Raw genomic sequence first — 15,658 nt, forward strand, 5'->3', positions numbered from 1 at the left:
GCTGATGCCTATGAATCATTAAACTAAGTAATAGTGATAAAAATGCATATCATCTGCCAGAAACCATCCTGGTGTGAAGTGTCTTGTGACCTTTCTTCTAAGAGCTCACCCATCTTATGCGACGCAAAACGAGGTGGGCTGCATATAGGAAGGACTCCTGCTTGACTTAGCCTTTCCTAGATGGCTCCTGACATTCAGATCCATTTGTTGGGGAGCCTAGAGGGAGAGTAAACCGCACTTCTGCTACATATGTACCAGGCACCTCCTTCTAGCCCATATGTGCATGTCTTAGTGTGCCAAAGGCGTGTGCCACCATTGCCCTGCAAGCTGGAACTTTTGAATTGACAAAAAAAGTCTTTAATCTAGGACACAGCTTCTGGTGGCAGTGTACATATATAAAGCATATGGAAGATGGTAGCTCCTTTTCTTTTTCTACTTGCCACATTCTAGCTAGCAAGATCATTATATTTTTCTGGCATTAGAGGCTGCTTCTTTGGACTCCTGGTATATGCTGAAGACCAGCTGAGACATAAAGGCACTACTGTAGTCTTCAACTTTTCATGGGTACAAATTAATTGCTTCACTAACTGAACCACGTTTTGTGAACCATTCATATATATCTCCTTTCTGTATACATAGAGAGATCCATGCTATAAGTTCTGTTTGTGTGTAAAACATTTGCTAATACAGATATGCTCACTAACCTTCCCCCTGAGGAATACATGTTGGCTAACAATAGTGCTCCATAGTGATTAGCATCCATCTCCTGCTTTTCTCCCAGGGTTGTCTGGAGAATCATATTGAAAGGGCAAAATAAACCCCATTTGTCTCCATTTAAGGAGCTCTTTTGTTTCCATTTGAGGACCAGTCCTGATTTCAAAAAGGTGCCAGCTACAGGAATAAGCTGTAAATCCCAAAAGCAAGTCATAAGACACCAGGTCTAAGAACAGACCATAAAATCCAGAAGAAGATGGTAGAACCCCCTTCCAGAGACCAGACTGGGGATAACCACAGAAATGGGGAACTATCTCAGAATGGTCCATCTGGGCTAGGCAGGCCTATTTCATCATATGGTGAAAAGTTCATGACATAGGAATGCAGATCACTGACAACCTGTGACCCCCGAGCCCCTACAAATAAAATTTAAGACTGCCCTATCTTTCTAGAGAGTTCCATTTTTTTCCTATAAGCAAGTGTTCATGCTTTTGTCTAGGGTTGCCATTTCAAAGAATGCTGTTTGTTTCTGCAAAACAAGTGCTTTTTTTTTTTTTTCATACTATCTGAATCTGGGGTCTTACTTCAGCGATTTTTGGACCCTTACAGTACATAGCAGTTGAATATTAGCTGCAGTAATCCTGACAGTGTAAAATCACGATAACAAATATCATATTATGTGTCTTAAATTGTCTCTTTAATTGTTAATAGGCATGGAACCATTCTGCCTATGGGTCATATAGTTTACTCTGCTCCAAGGTGAACAGTGGACTGTGCAAATTATACATCTTGAGTCTAGGAGGAAGAGGAGAGGCAGAGAGGGGATAAGGAAAAGAGCAGGACTAGGAGGAGGATGGGGAGGAGTAGGAAAAGAAGAAGGAGATGAGGAGGAGTAGAAACAGAAAGGGGAGGAGGAGGAGGACTAAGATGATTATGAGGAGGAGGAAGATATTCGTGCTGAGTACTGCAATACAGAAAGATAAACTATTGTAGGACAGGGAAACGCCATACTGAAACAAAAGTCTTGCGGATCTGGAAAAGACCAGCTTCTGTACTTAATTCCTGGGCCAGGAAAGCATTAGGCCTGGGCCTTCAGTGCTCATGTCACTCAAGATTGCCTGCCAATCAGGGCCTGCCAGAAAACCATCCAATCAGGAGAAGAGGCGGGTTTTCCCGGGTGATTTGTTTAGTGCTGCAGATTCATCTCCATTGTGGAGCAGCCTTGAATGGTTGGTGTGACTTCCTTTGACCTTTGCTGCTGGGTGCCTTGACGGAGTGCCTGCGAGCTATTGAGTCTCATCATGGCATGGTGAGCATGGGAACACTGCCCCTAAACGGAAGGAGCAGTGGTCTGAGAAGCAGGAGTCTTGGTAGTGGGTCCTCCCCTGGGTTAGGTGGAAACTAGCAGCCACCTGTGAGGTTCCATGAGGTCTTAGCCACTAGATGTACTGAGTGGTGGCATCTGAATAACTTCGTCATGGGAGCTTTATCTGCACAAACCATTGGAACAAGGGCTTGCATATAGCAACATCCTTAGTGGATGCCAAATTTGGAGAGGCCCATTATCTCTTGTGTCCTGGCTGTTTAACATCCACTTGGAATTAATTTTGTGGTGGTTGTAAATCCCATCGTTCGGGCTGCGTAGCACTCCAAATTGAAGCCGTGATAAGAAGAGTAGAATCGATGATGTACAGGATTTTCTCTCTTTCTTGAGACAGGGTTTCTCTGTGTAGCTCTGGCTATCCTGGAACTCACTCTGGAGACCAGGCTGGTCACGAACTCATAATCTGCCTGCCTCTGCCTCCGGAGTGCTGGGATTAAAGGCGTGCGCCACCATGCCCTGCGTAAAGGATTTTCAAATGCCTAGGAAATAATAAGTCATACCTAGTAGAATTTAGCAGAGGTAGGGACTGCCTCTAAAATACTTTACAGGTAAGTAGTATGCTAAGCCAAGCATCCGAGAGATTAGGATGCTGGGATACACATGTTTGTTCATCAGGATTGTCAGGAATCCAGAGCTCCAGGTCATATGAAAGGAGACAACCCGGATTAAAAACAGCCACATTAACAAACAGCCACTAGGCCTATCCCCAGATCAAAGGTGAGTACTTGAACAATCTGCTCAGTGGAGCATTGCAGGGTCACAACCAACACTTAGGCCTGGTGTGCCGTAAAGGATCAGTTTTCTTCTTGAGAAAAGCATAGTTTTGCTACATGGGCAAGACATCTGATGAAACCATTTGAAAAGGAAAAACACTGTTGTGGTACGGACTGGCCCGCCCAAGCAAGGCTTTCCATGAGGCCTTCATGGATGGAGAATTACATAGCTCCTTCCCAAATCCAGATACATGCTTGGCAGAGCCTGTAACAGCCTGTGGTCTAGGACTCAGGAACTTTCCCTAAGGTCGTGAGCTATTTATTTAAGAACAAAAACAAAGCTGGGCATGGTGGCCTACGCCTTTAATCTCAGCACTTGGGAGGCAGAGGCAGGCAGATTTCTGAGTTCGAGGCCAGCCAGGTCTACAAAGTGAGTTCCAGGACAGCCCGGGCTATACAGAGAAACCCTGTCTCGGAAAACAAACAAACAAACAAACAAACACACCTAAAAAAACAAAAACCAGAACTGCTTCCCTTTAACTAGGCATATGCTTGAGAGAGCTGCTAATGGTTTGGGGCTTGGTCCTGTGGAGAGGGGATGTCTCTGCTCTTGAGATTCCAAGAATTCCTCCCACTCCCATGTGGGGCTGATGATATCAGTTGCAAACCACTGTAGGCATGGTTAGTAATGTTGAAGAGAGTATCCTGTTCTCAGAGAGCAGCATTGTTTGATTAGATCCCTCTTTAGTTTGTCCCATTGTGTGGTAGTTTCTGCTGACTTCATAGAAGCCTCCCATTTCTTTCTATTTTCACCTGTAGGTAGTATACAAGCTGCCTTAGTATAAGTCTTATCTCCTGGCCAACCAGGAGATATATACTTTCTACCTCCTACTTTTTGTACCTTTTCCCTCGTCTGAGGCCTTCCACTTAGGACTATGTCAGTGAAGAATGGCCTGCTCTTTGAGGGTATTGGTTTCTGAAGAAATTATTAGTGAAATATATTGGCAGTGTAAATCTACCAACCACCAAGTGGCTAAACCAAGTAGTGCCTGCTCTATCCTTAAAGTGTTCACAGTTGCCAGGGGTGGTGGCACACGCCTTTAATCCCAGCACTGGGGAGGCAGAGGCAGGTGGATATCTGAGTTTGAGGCCAGCCTGGACTATAGATTGAGTTCCAGGACAGCCAGCACTATACAGAGAGACCCTGTCTGCAAAAACCAAAACAAAAAAATAAAAAACAAACAAACAAACAAAAAAACAAAAAACAAACCAAAAAAAGTGTTCACAGTATAACCTAGGGTGTAAACCTAAAAGAGACATAAGGATGACAGAGTATATGGGATGCAAATCTCTTCTGGCCTGGCTCCTCTTTGACCATTAATCAGAGCTAGATGAGTGGTATTGTTACAGAGATTTATTTTTCTTAATGTTTTGTTGTCTGATTTCTTCCCTGGGAAGACATGTTAATTCTAGAACAGCTGTATTTTCAGCTCTTTAGAAAAATGTTTCTGACACAAACATTTTTGTGCCCTCAGGGGAAATGGCACTGATAGAAGCCTGCTGCTCCCCAGGGCAATGATCTTGATTTCCTCTTGATTAAAGTTTCTAAATTATTAAGTTAAATGGTATTAGGACAACAGAGATTTAAAGTTACGCTTTTGAGTCAAGGAATGAAATGTGCATTGCAGTAACAGGGAAAGGATTTTCATGTGGAGCATGGCTTCTGCCCTCAGACCAGAAAAGGAGGAACAGTGTCCTGTGTGTAGAGCAGAGTAAAAGAGAGAAGGTGATAGCTAGATCACAGACTAACTCAAGTTTGAGCCAACCAGCTGCAGGTCTCACCATTATGAAGAAGGAGCTGATGGATGCAGGGTGGGTGATTTTAAAATTTCCTAGCATGTATCAATTCATGCATATTAGTGAAAATACACATGATTGGTGGTTGTAAGATTAGGAGAGATTGGGTTGATCCAGTGAATATTGAATTTCCAGTTAGGGTACTGTCTGTCCTTTGTGGATATCTCTGGTCCTCAATGACATGGTTAAGTCAGCTCAGATTTTTGAGACACAAGCCATTCATTGACTGCAGCTGTGTGTGTCAGGTTACAGGACTCAGCAACTACCAATTGACATAAGGGCAAGATCAAAAAGTATTTCATTAATGCCATTGCCTCTGCCAGGAGATGGCCTGCTCTTTTTCAAAAACAATATACCTATGTCTTTTTGGAGATATATATATATCTTTCCAAAAAGTTCATTTTTGTCAGTACATGTTAAATTTCATTTTTTAAAGATTCTCAGCCTAATCCTTTATTTGTTTCAATTCTCCAATGTTTCTTTTTTATTTTTTAAAGATTTATTTATTTTATGTATATGAGTACACACTTTAGTTGTACAGATGGTTGTGAGCCTTCATGTGATTGTTGGGAATTGAACTTAGGACCTCTGCTTGCTCTGACCAATCCCACTTGCTCTGGCCAAAGATTTATTTATTAGTATAAGTTCACTGTAGCTGTCTTCAAACGCACCAAAAGAGGGTATCAGATCTCACTATGGGTGGTTGTGAGCCACCATGTGGTTGCTGGGATTTGAACTCAGTACCTTTAGAAGAGCAGTTGGTGCTCTTACCCACTGAACCATCTCACCAGTCCCCTCTCCAATGTTTCTTCATTACTAATATTTTTATTTTTCCCCAATTACTTTATTTATCTCTGTTCATAGCAGTATCTTCTGTATCACATGCGTGACTTATCCTATTTAATTGAGAATTACTTTGAACAGTCCATCTTGACTCTGCCACCCAGTTCCTGGAAGACAGTCCTGTAACACCTTCCAGGATATGCTATGACTGGTCAATGGGAAGGGAAACAGAGCAGTGCAGGACTGTTTACTGAGGTCTCTGTGCTTAATTACAAATAAAGAAGAACTTTTGTAAGAATGGACTGCACTGTTCTCTAAGGAAATATAGGCCTATCCAGAAAGCTCTCATATAAATAGTTATAATTGACATATGGTTCTGAAAGACTCCAGGACTCCCAAGGGGAGACACTCACTCAAGCCTCGGGGCAGCCGCGCACCCAAGAAGACACTGAGACCGAACTTAAGATGTATAGAGAGTAAGATTTAATACAGCAACGACAAGAAAGCACATAAAAAGCACATATACCAGATATCTGGGGTCGAAACTCATGCAGCAGGTGCAGAGGAGATTCGGCCCCTAGCCCAAATTTTCACAGGCTTTTATAGGAAGGAGGCAAGGGGGGAGCAGGGCAGGGAAAATACAGGTTTTACGTCACTAAGAGATTCAGCCAAGGGTTTTTTCCAAAGTGCTTTTGCAACCGCGTCCCACACTTTGGCCATGTACTTGATTCATTGGAACTGAGGTTTTTACTCACACCCTTATCTCAAAAATGTCCCTGGCACAGTCCTTAGTTGGGAGGGGTTGGACTGGGTTCGTTCCAGGAGACCCTTATCTCAGAAATGTCCCCGGAACAGTTTTCATTTGAGAGGGGGTCTGACTCTGGTGTGAGAGTTCAGAATGTACTCTGGGGTGAGAAGTTCTGGTGGTCAGTAATTTTCTTCTTTCAGTTCTCTGTATTTTTTCATATTTTTAAATTTTTTATTTATTTATTTTATGTATATGAGTACACATATGTATATGTGGTTGTTAGGTATTAAATTTAGGATCAAGACTCATTTGGTCCTATTTTTGGGTTCAACACCAGGCATTCAAGAATCTGCATAAAAAAATTGAATTTACTGAAAAATCTAATTACCGTAGTTTCACTAGTCCTACCAAAAATAGTATCTAGGTACTGATTGTGGTTGTGGCTAATAAGACAGGTTTGTTTTTTTTTGTTTTTTTTTCAAGTTTTAAGATGATCCTCCTGAGAGACTAGGCCTGAGTAATACTTGGTGTGCTCTAATACACTTCCCTCCTCTCTGGAGAACATAAACACCAAGCCTTTTCCACTTTTTTTTTTTTTTTTTTTTTTATGTTTATTGGCTATCTGTATTTCTTTGGTCTGTTCATTTCTTTTTTTTTTTTTTTTTTTTTTTTTTAGGTTTTTCGAGACAGGGTTTCTCTGTGTAGCCCTGGCTGTCCTGGCACTCACTTTGTAGACCAGGCTGGCCTCGAACTCAGAAATTCGCCTGCCTCTGCCTCCCGAGTGCTGGGATTAAAGGCGTGCGCCACCATGCCCGGCTTGCCTTTTCCACTTTTAAAACTATATTTTTCCATTATACTTACAGCATTTCCACCATCTCTCTTCTGTCTCTGAATTCCTTCATAGACAATTTATTGTTTTTCATGAGAGATATTTTTCCTTGAACAATAGTTACTGTTTGAATGTGACCTGTGATTTCCTGCAGGACTTCCCAACTATGAAGCAAATTGATGGCTGAACAGGAATATAGGTGTGGAATAGAATGTACACATGATGTACCCTGCTCCTTGATTGAAGAGGAAGACATGCTCTGGGAGACTGCAAGAATTTGTTCATAACTACAAAGTTTCCAAACTCAGTTCCTGTCTACCCCAATTGTGGCTATGCAGAACTCAATATGCCTGTGCTGTCTGAATCCTTTCATCTCTCATCATCAAGTAGCTGTGCTGCTATTGTCCTGAGACCCAGCCTGGTGACCCTAGATAGTGATGGACTCTGGGCAGAGCTAACAATCAATAGCAACAGTAGGAGGTACCTTCTGGGATCCTTCTAGGATTCTCCTTTGATGTAGCACTAGTGATCTGTGAGGTAGACAACAAGCAACACTATTTTTTTTTTTTTTTTTTTTGGTTTTTCGAGACAGGGTTTCTCTGTATAGCACTGGCTGTCCTGGAACTCACTTTGTAGACCAGGCTGGCCTCGAACTCAGAAATCCGCCTGCCTCTGCCTCCCGAGTGCTGGGATTAAAGGCGTGCGCCACCACGCCCGGCTACAAGCAACACTATTAAGGACAGTAAATTCCATGACTATGAAGAGCAGGTTGACTGACCTATCACAATCTGATCTGCTGGGACTGGGATGGATTGTGAGCTAGACTATGGTTCTGGTCATACATGTGGTGACCTGGGCAGAGGAAAGCTTTCCCACTAAGTACCTCCCCTAAGTAACTGAGAAAACAAAAGGAGTGAAAATAAAACATGGTTCAGAACAGAACTGTGCATCTGACCCTGGGAGGGAATTGTGAGTTAGTACATAGAATAAATTCTGATTGCTGTAGGTTAAGAATTTTGACACATAGCACCTCAAAATTAGTTAAAACTTTGTGTTTTTGTTTTTGTAGTTGATTTTTTCTGCGGAAACTTAAAGACCAGGAAAAACCCAAACCCCCTAGCAAACAGAGTAGAGGCAAGATGTAGGTTAGCCAGTTCAGTGACTCTGTTCCAGGACAGATAATTACACAAGCTGCTTCAGTGACCTTGTTTCAAGAACTGGCAGACCACAAAAGTTAGATTAAAACTTGAACAATCTTGAGAAGCAGGGAGTTTCCCCTTGTGATTTTTTCACTGGTATTTTTGGTATTTTCCAATAAAGCCCTCCCTACCCACTTGGGTTGTGGTTTTTTTTTTTTTTTTTTCCTCTAAATACCTCTTCTCCAACCCCTGCGTGGGATTCGAGGAGTCAGCCCCAGTACACTGGTTCCTGTCAATAAACCTCATGTGATTGCAGCAAGGACAGTCTCTCCTGAGTTCTTGGGGGGATCGCTTCCCCTCTTCAGGAATCTTTCAAAACCATACATTTGATTCTTTACATCACATGTTGTCATTGCTGACTGAAAGAGTAACTCAAACATGCTTTGTTCCCTTGTAGTATAGAAGTATATATTTATACCATTAACTTTTGAGCTATGGGCATATGACAGGACCCACAGAAAAGCTCTCATTTATGGAAATACCCAAGAAAATGCCAGGTGACAGCTCATATGTAACTATTTAGACCTTAGGATTTTGGGGAACTATAGTTATAGATCAAGGTGAGCTGCCATGGACATGCTAGGAATGAAGGCTGGTTCTCCAGTTGGTACTCTTAACAACTAAAAGATCTCTCCAGCCCTACTAACCCACATTCAATAAAGTAAAATATAATACCATACACAAGGTATTTTGGACAAGAGGAACAGCTTTGAAAAGAGCTGCAAGCACATAGTGGAGTTGGCCTAAAAGTGAGACTATGTGTGCTTCAGAGGCAGAGGTGGAAGACTAGACATGCCTAAGTATATTGTAGTCAGGCAATTTCATTATCTCAAGAAGCTGAAAAATAAGCTTCATGATTTTATATTTTTCTGCTGGATTTGGTGTTGCTTTGGTCTATTCCATCGTTGATACGCTTTGATTCTTTGTGGAATAATATTGTTTATTCTTAGCATTGTATGTTGGAAACATAACACTCTCATTGATGGTCATGGAAGAGTGTGGTTGGGTAAGAGACAGAATTCATTCTCTAGGCATTGAAGCAAGATGTGGCGTTTAAATGGGAATGTTGCCCTTTGCTCCTATGTTGCATACTTATTTTCCAGTACCTGGAAGTCTTTCAGAGGAGTAAGGGAAAAGTATAGGATGATCATTGTGGGGAATTTGGGTGACAGCTACCTCTATATCTAAGGTGGGAGAGGTTTGCCACCATAAAAAATAAAAAGCTCACTTTCAGCTTTTGGATTAAAGGTAGGTACTTTATCTGCTTCACAGAGAAGAGGGCCTATCTTATTTTCATCATGATCTGCCATTTGTGCTCCCCAAGTCCTATTGCTTATCAAAGAGTGGAACTCTTAAGTAGGAGAATTAGCCCCAGGCAATGAGTTCCCTATTTGGCTAATCAATGCAAGTCAGTCAGTCCTTGAATCATATAAACATAACCAATAAAAATGCAGTCAGCAAGTTTTATTTATGTATTTGAGTCTTCATAGTCACACATATATGTCACAAGGAAGAAACTGGCAGGGAAGAATTTAGGACGGAGAAGGGAGAAGTAAGGGGATAAATGGTTGAAGGATATTTGAATATGGTTCATAGAAAACCTAATTGGTATTGAAATATCCAAGCTTAGGAAGATACTGCCTTTTCAGATGCAGCTAGATGTGTCTTGGAAAGGTGTATTTTGGGTGTGCCTCTGAAAGCCAAAGCCTCAATACAAGAGAATGCTAAGGAATGGAAAGTGCCTGCCCATTTTGAGGCAAATTACTTGGGAGAGGTCTTGAGGTCTTTTTTCAGTGACTTGGGGCAAAATCAGCTTGGATGGCATTGAGGTGCTCTTCTGTAAAGGTGAAGTTTCAGCTCCCTACAGACTTGACCGGGGTCCTCCCACCACTACCTTCTCCTGGAGCTGACCTGCTGCAGCCTGCCAAGGATGTAGTCAGGGAGATACAGCCTGGTTTTATAGCAATAAGACATTTGAGCTTTCTCCTGGTGGGCACTCTCTTTGGACTCTGTCTCTATAGCTTGACTTAGAATAGCATTGTGGAAGCAGAGTGGTAAGAAATAGCAGGGCACAGATGAGGCAGGATTTGAAGAAAAGATCAAAGGAGCCCTCCTGACCTGCGGTGAGCTCAAGAGAAAGGTAGACTATGTAAACGGGCATAGAGAAAGAGATTTCTGAGCATCTAGCAGTTTAGTTGTACATTCAAGCTTGTAAGTAGGCATTTTGCATACAGTTAAGAAAATGAAGTTTGTTCACTAGGCTAGCATGTTTTTACCAAACCTTCCACCTCATTTGACATTATTGGGAATATATATTAGAAATATGTAAAAAGGTAAAGGTTACATGAAGTATTGTATTATGTTCTAATTTAAATGCATAAAAATTTATTTTACAAGAAAAATATAATAAATACAGATATAGTTATGAGCATTGGATGTTGTTCCAGGTGATGCAGGTTGCATTCTAAAAAACCTCATGGCTGTAATTCAATTGCTGTAACTGCAATTCACAGGGATATAATGCCCTCTTCTGACCACTGTAGGTAATGCACACAGACATGACCCAGCAAAAGACTGACATAAGTAAAATGAAAATAATGCATATAATATGTAATTTTCTACAGAGATCTCACAGCCTTGAGACACACAGCATTCCGGATGCACTTCTTTTGGTCCTACAGAGAATCACCTGTGGCTTTCCTCTGAACCAAGTTGCTGAATAAGAAAAGCAGCCTTATTCTGAGGTTAGACTAGCTCAGCAAACCTGCTCACTTAATAACGGTAACCACAGTGCTGTTAGGTGATGTTTCCTTGATATTTTCTGTTTGTATTCTCTGTCCATTGTATATGGAGAGTTGTGGCATTGATATATCTTTTAAATTTAATTTTAGATCATACATTATTGACATGAAGGTTGTTTGACTCTGTAAATCTCCATCTGCCTCTGTGACTATTGTTCAAACTATAAGCTGTGGCCCAAACCTAAGAGAGACTTAGGTATAACAGCATATTTGGAACTAAAAATTCTGTTCTAGGCTGGCTCTTCTTTGGGCATCAGTCAAAGATGAATGAGTGATCATTTCCTATGAAAGGATGCTAATTCTACCTGTTATACCTCCAGCCTTTTAGAAATTCTTTCTGAGACAAGGTTTCCTATGGTGAGTCATGTAGCTCTCATTCCACTCTGTTATCTGTCAGGGCAGTAACATTGCTATCCTATTGTTTAAACCAACTAAATTCTTTTTTTGTTTGTTTGTTTTATGGAAGTATTTAAAAATAAAATAAAATATTATCATCATAGTAAAGACAAAAAGATCCTAAAGGTGATAAAGTTCCTTTTTAAAGGGTACTGGGGAGGGGGGAGTTGGGCAAAGTCAGTCCATGCGAAAGGTAGATTGACTCAGTGTGAGAACTGCCTGTGGTCTGCTGGCTTCTTTTTTTTTATTATTATTAGGTATTTTCCTCATTTACATTTCCAATGCTATCCAAAAAGTCCCCAATACACTCCCCCCTCCCACACTCCCCTACCCACCCACTCCCACACCTTGGCCCTGGCATTCCCCTGTACTGGGGCATATAAAGTTTGCAAGTCCTATGGGCCTCTCTTCCCAGTGATGACATACTAGGCCATCTTTTGATACATATGCAGCTAGAGTCAAGAGCTCTGGGGTACGGGTTAGTTCATAATGTTGTTCCCCCTATAGGGTTGCAGTTCCCTTTAGCTCCTTGGGTACTTTCTCTAGCTCCTCCATTGGGGGCCCTGTGATCCATCCAATAGCTCATTGTGAGCATCCACTTCTGTGTTTGGTAGGCCCCGGCAATGTCTCACAAGAGACAGCTATATCTGGGTCCTTTCAGCAAAATCTTGCTAGTGTATGCAATGGTGTCAGCATTTGGAAGCTGATTATGGGATGGATCCCTGGATATGGCAGTCTTTAGATGGTCCATCCTTTCTTCACAGCTCCAAACTTTATCTCTGTAACTCTTTCCATGGGTGTTTTGTTCCCAATTCTAAGAAGGGGCACAGTGTCCACACTTTGGTCTTCCTTCTTTTTGAGTTTCATGCGGTTAACAAATTGTATCTTATATCTTGGGTATCCTAAGTTTTTGGGCTAATATCCACTTATCAGTGAGTACATATTGTGTGATTTCCTTTGTGATTGTGTTACCTCACTCAGGATGATGCCCTGCAGGTACATCCATTTGCCTAGGAATTTCATAAATTCATTCCTTTTTTTTTTTTTTAAGATTTATTTATTTATTATATGTAAGTACACTGTAGCTGTCTTCAGATGCACCAGAAGAGGGCATCAGATCTCATTACAGATGGTTGTGAGCCACCATGTGGTTGCTGGGATTTGAACTTTGGACCTTCGGAAGAGCAGTCAGGTGCTCTTACCCACTGAGCCATCTCACCAGCCCCCAAATTCATTCCTTTTAATAGCTGAGTAGTACTCCATTGTGTAAATGTTCCACATTTTCTGTATCCATTCCTCTGTTGAGGGGCATCTGGGTTCTTTCCAGCTTCTGGCTATTATAAATAAGGCTGCTATGAACATAGTGGAGCATGTGTCCTTCTTACCGGTTTGAACATCTTCTGGATATATGCCCAAGAGAGGTATTGCTGGATCCTCTGGTAGTATTATGTCCAATTTTCTGAGGAACCACCAAACTGATTTCCAGAGTGGTTGTACAAGCTTGCAATCCCACCAACAATGAAGGAGTGTTCCTTTTTCTCCACATCCTCGCCAGCATCTGCTGTCACCTGAATTTTTAATCTTAGCCATTCTGACTGGTGTGAGGTGGAATCTCAGGGTTGTTTTGATTTGCATTTCCCTGATGATTAAGGATGTTGAACATTTTTTCAGGTGCTTCTCTGCCATTCAGTATTCCTCAGGTGAGAATTCTTTGTTCAGTTCTGAGCCCCATTTTTTAATGGGGCTATTTGATTTTCTGGAGTCCACCTTCTTGAGTTCTTTATATATATTGGATATTAGTCCCCTATCTGATTTAGGATAGGCAAAGATCCTTTCCCAATCTGTAGGTGGTCTTTTTGTCTTATTGACGGGGTCCTGGTCTGCTGGCTTCTTACTGATGTGTTTAAAGATCTTGGACTTCTCCACTTTCTTTGTTTTCTGGTTGCAGAATCCACTACCACCGCCTCTCTTCTTAAGCTTGCCATCATGGTTGCTTACATTCAGATCAACAAAAGGAGGGACCTTAAAACCAAAGACAGTGCAACCTGAGGCAAATTTAAGTTGTTGACATTAAAGATCTGCTTGAGAGAGTGAGAATCATATGCTTGTATGTAGGATTTGTATGCTTCCTGGGCAGACTTGTGGAGAAAGTAGTTCTTTTTTTTTTTTTTTGGTTTTTCGAGACAGGGTTTCTCTGTGTAGCGAAAGTAGTTCTTCGATCAGTTTTTCCAGTTGAGACTGGATATCAGAAATTTAGACCAGGAGAAGTCAAACTGATTCAATGGAACCTTGGACTGTTTCAAGTAACGAAGGAAACCCAACTCTTCAGGGCGCAGGTTGAGCAAGGCGTGCCTTCTTCCATTCAGGCCCCTGTCTGTTCTACCGACACGATGGATGTATTCCTTGGGGTCATCGGGAGGGTCGTACTGAACAATCCAGTCCACTTCAGGGATGTCCAGCCCTCTGGCTGCCACATCAGTACACAGCAGTATTCCTGAATCCGCATTGCAGAACTGGAAGAACGTGGTTGTTCGCTTATTTTGCTTTTGCTTTCCATGGATGGCCAAGACGGGAAGGTCAATGTAGTTCAACAGCTCATAGTGGTATTTCACAGACATACAAGATGAAAAGAAGACCATCACTTTCTTCTTCCAGTTCTTCTTAAGGAATGTGAAAAGCAGAAGGAACCTCTTCTCAGAGGGACAAGCAACATAGCCCTGCTCAAGGCCATCCACTGTGGCAACCTCTTTGTCGTCATAAACACCCACGTACAAAGGCTCCTTTTTCAGAGAAATTCTTGCCAAGTCTTCAACTTTTCGAGTTTGTGTGGTAGAAAAGAGCATGGTTTGCCTACATGTTGGCAAAAGGTTAATAATTTGCTTTAATTCTTCTTCAAACCCAACATCCAAGATACGGTCAGCCTCATCAATAACCAGACACTGCAGGTTCTTGTACATAAATCCTGGCGTGCTCTGCATGTGGTCCAGGAGCCGGCCGGGCGTGGCCACGATGATGTTGATCCCATTGAGGAGCTTCTGCACTTCAGCAGACATGTTGCTGCTGCCCATGATCAACCCATAAGTGTGAACGTGGTGCGTCATCAGCTCCTTGAGAACACCAAAGGTCTGCATGGCCAGTTCTCTGGTAGGAGAGAGAATCAGGACTCCTGTTCCATTCCTGGGCATGAACTTTAACTTGACAATGAGCTCGATCACAGGGATGAGGAAAGCGAGGGTTTTGCCACTGTCGGTTTTCGCAGCTGCCAGAAGATCCCTGCCTTCCAGAAGTGGCCTGATACTTTTATGCTGGATCTCCGTCATGCGCTTGAAGCCCGTTTCTTCTATGGCCTTCAGGGTGTTCTCATTGACGAGGTTAGACAAGGAAGCAAATGAAGTGTCCTCAAAAGCACCTGTCAGTCCTAGGGGCAGGCTGGGCACCTCGCTGTCATCTGCCCTTTCCACATCATCTTCCGGTTCCTCACAGGCCTCAGCACTTTCTTCAGTTTTCGCTTTTTTTGTATCGGGCCCGGCATCATTTGCCATTTTCCTCTTTTTCTTCTTTTTCTTTTTTACCTCTGAATCAGGAGGCGGTGTTGGTGCTGCTTCTCCGTTGGCCAAAGTCATAAGTTTCTGAGGTGACTTTTTAAGTTTGGTATTTTCCACGGTCTCCTCAGGCATGCCTCCACTTTGTGCTTCTGCTGCGCCCACAGGCACAGAACGTTTCAGGGCCTTTTTCACTTTTCCACCTTTTCCTGTTTCTTTAGGCACATCTCCATTTTGAGGCTGTGACAGGCTTGTGTCTGATGCTTCTTGCAGCTTCAGGTTCTGCTGCTGCAGCTTGGCGTTCCGCTTCTAGATCTTCTTGCGCAGGAGTTTCATCTGCAACTGTGACATCTTGCTGGCTGCCCTCGTTTTTTCTTTTAATATTTGTTTATTTATTATACACTGTAGTTGTCTTCAGACACACCACAAGAGGGCGTCAGATCTCATTACCGATGGTTGTGAGCCACCATGTGGTTGCTAGGATTTGAACTCAGGACCTTTGGAAGAGCAGTCAGTGCTCTTAACCGCTGAGCCATCTCACCAGCCCCCACAACTAAATTCTTTTTTTTTTTTAAAAAGATTTATTTATTTATTATATGTAAGTACACTGTAGCTGTCTTCAGACACTCCAGAAGAGGGCGCCAGGTCTCGTTGCGGATGGTTGTGAGCCACCATGTGGTTGCTGGGATTTG

General features: G+C 42.3%; 1 pseudogene; it reads right to left on the reverse strand.

The window, feature by feature from the left end:
- Positions 1–1,900: 1,900 nt before the first annotated feature.
- On the reverse strand, positions 1,901–15,317 carry LOC147000931 (ATP-dependent RNA helicase DDX18 pseudogene; annotated as a pseudogene).
- Positions 15,318–15,658: the final 341 nt, after the last annotated feature.

Source organism: Mus caroli, unplaced genomic scaffold (assembly GCF_978045245.1).
Source record: "Mus caroli unplaced genomic scaffold, Mus_caroli_1 scaffold_15, whole genome shotgun sequence".
Classification (NCBI taxonomy): Eukaryota; Metazoa; Chordata; class Mammalia; order Rodentia; family Muridae; genus Mus; species Mus caroli.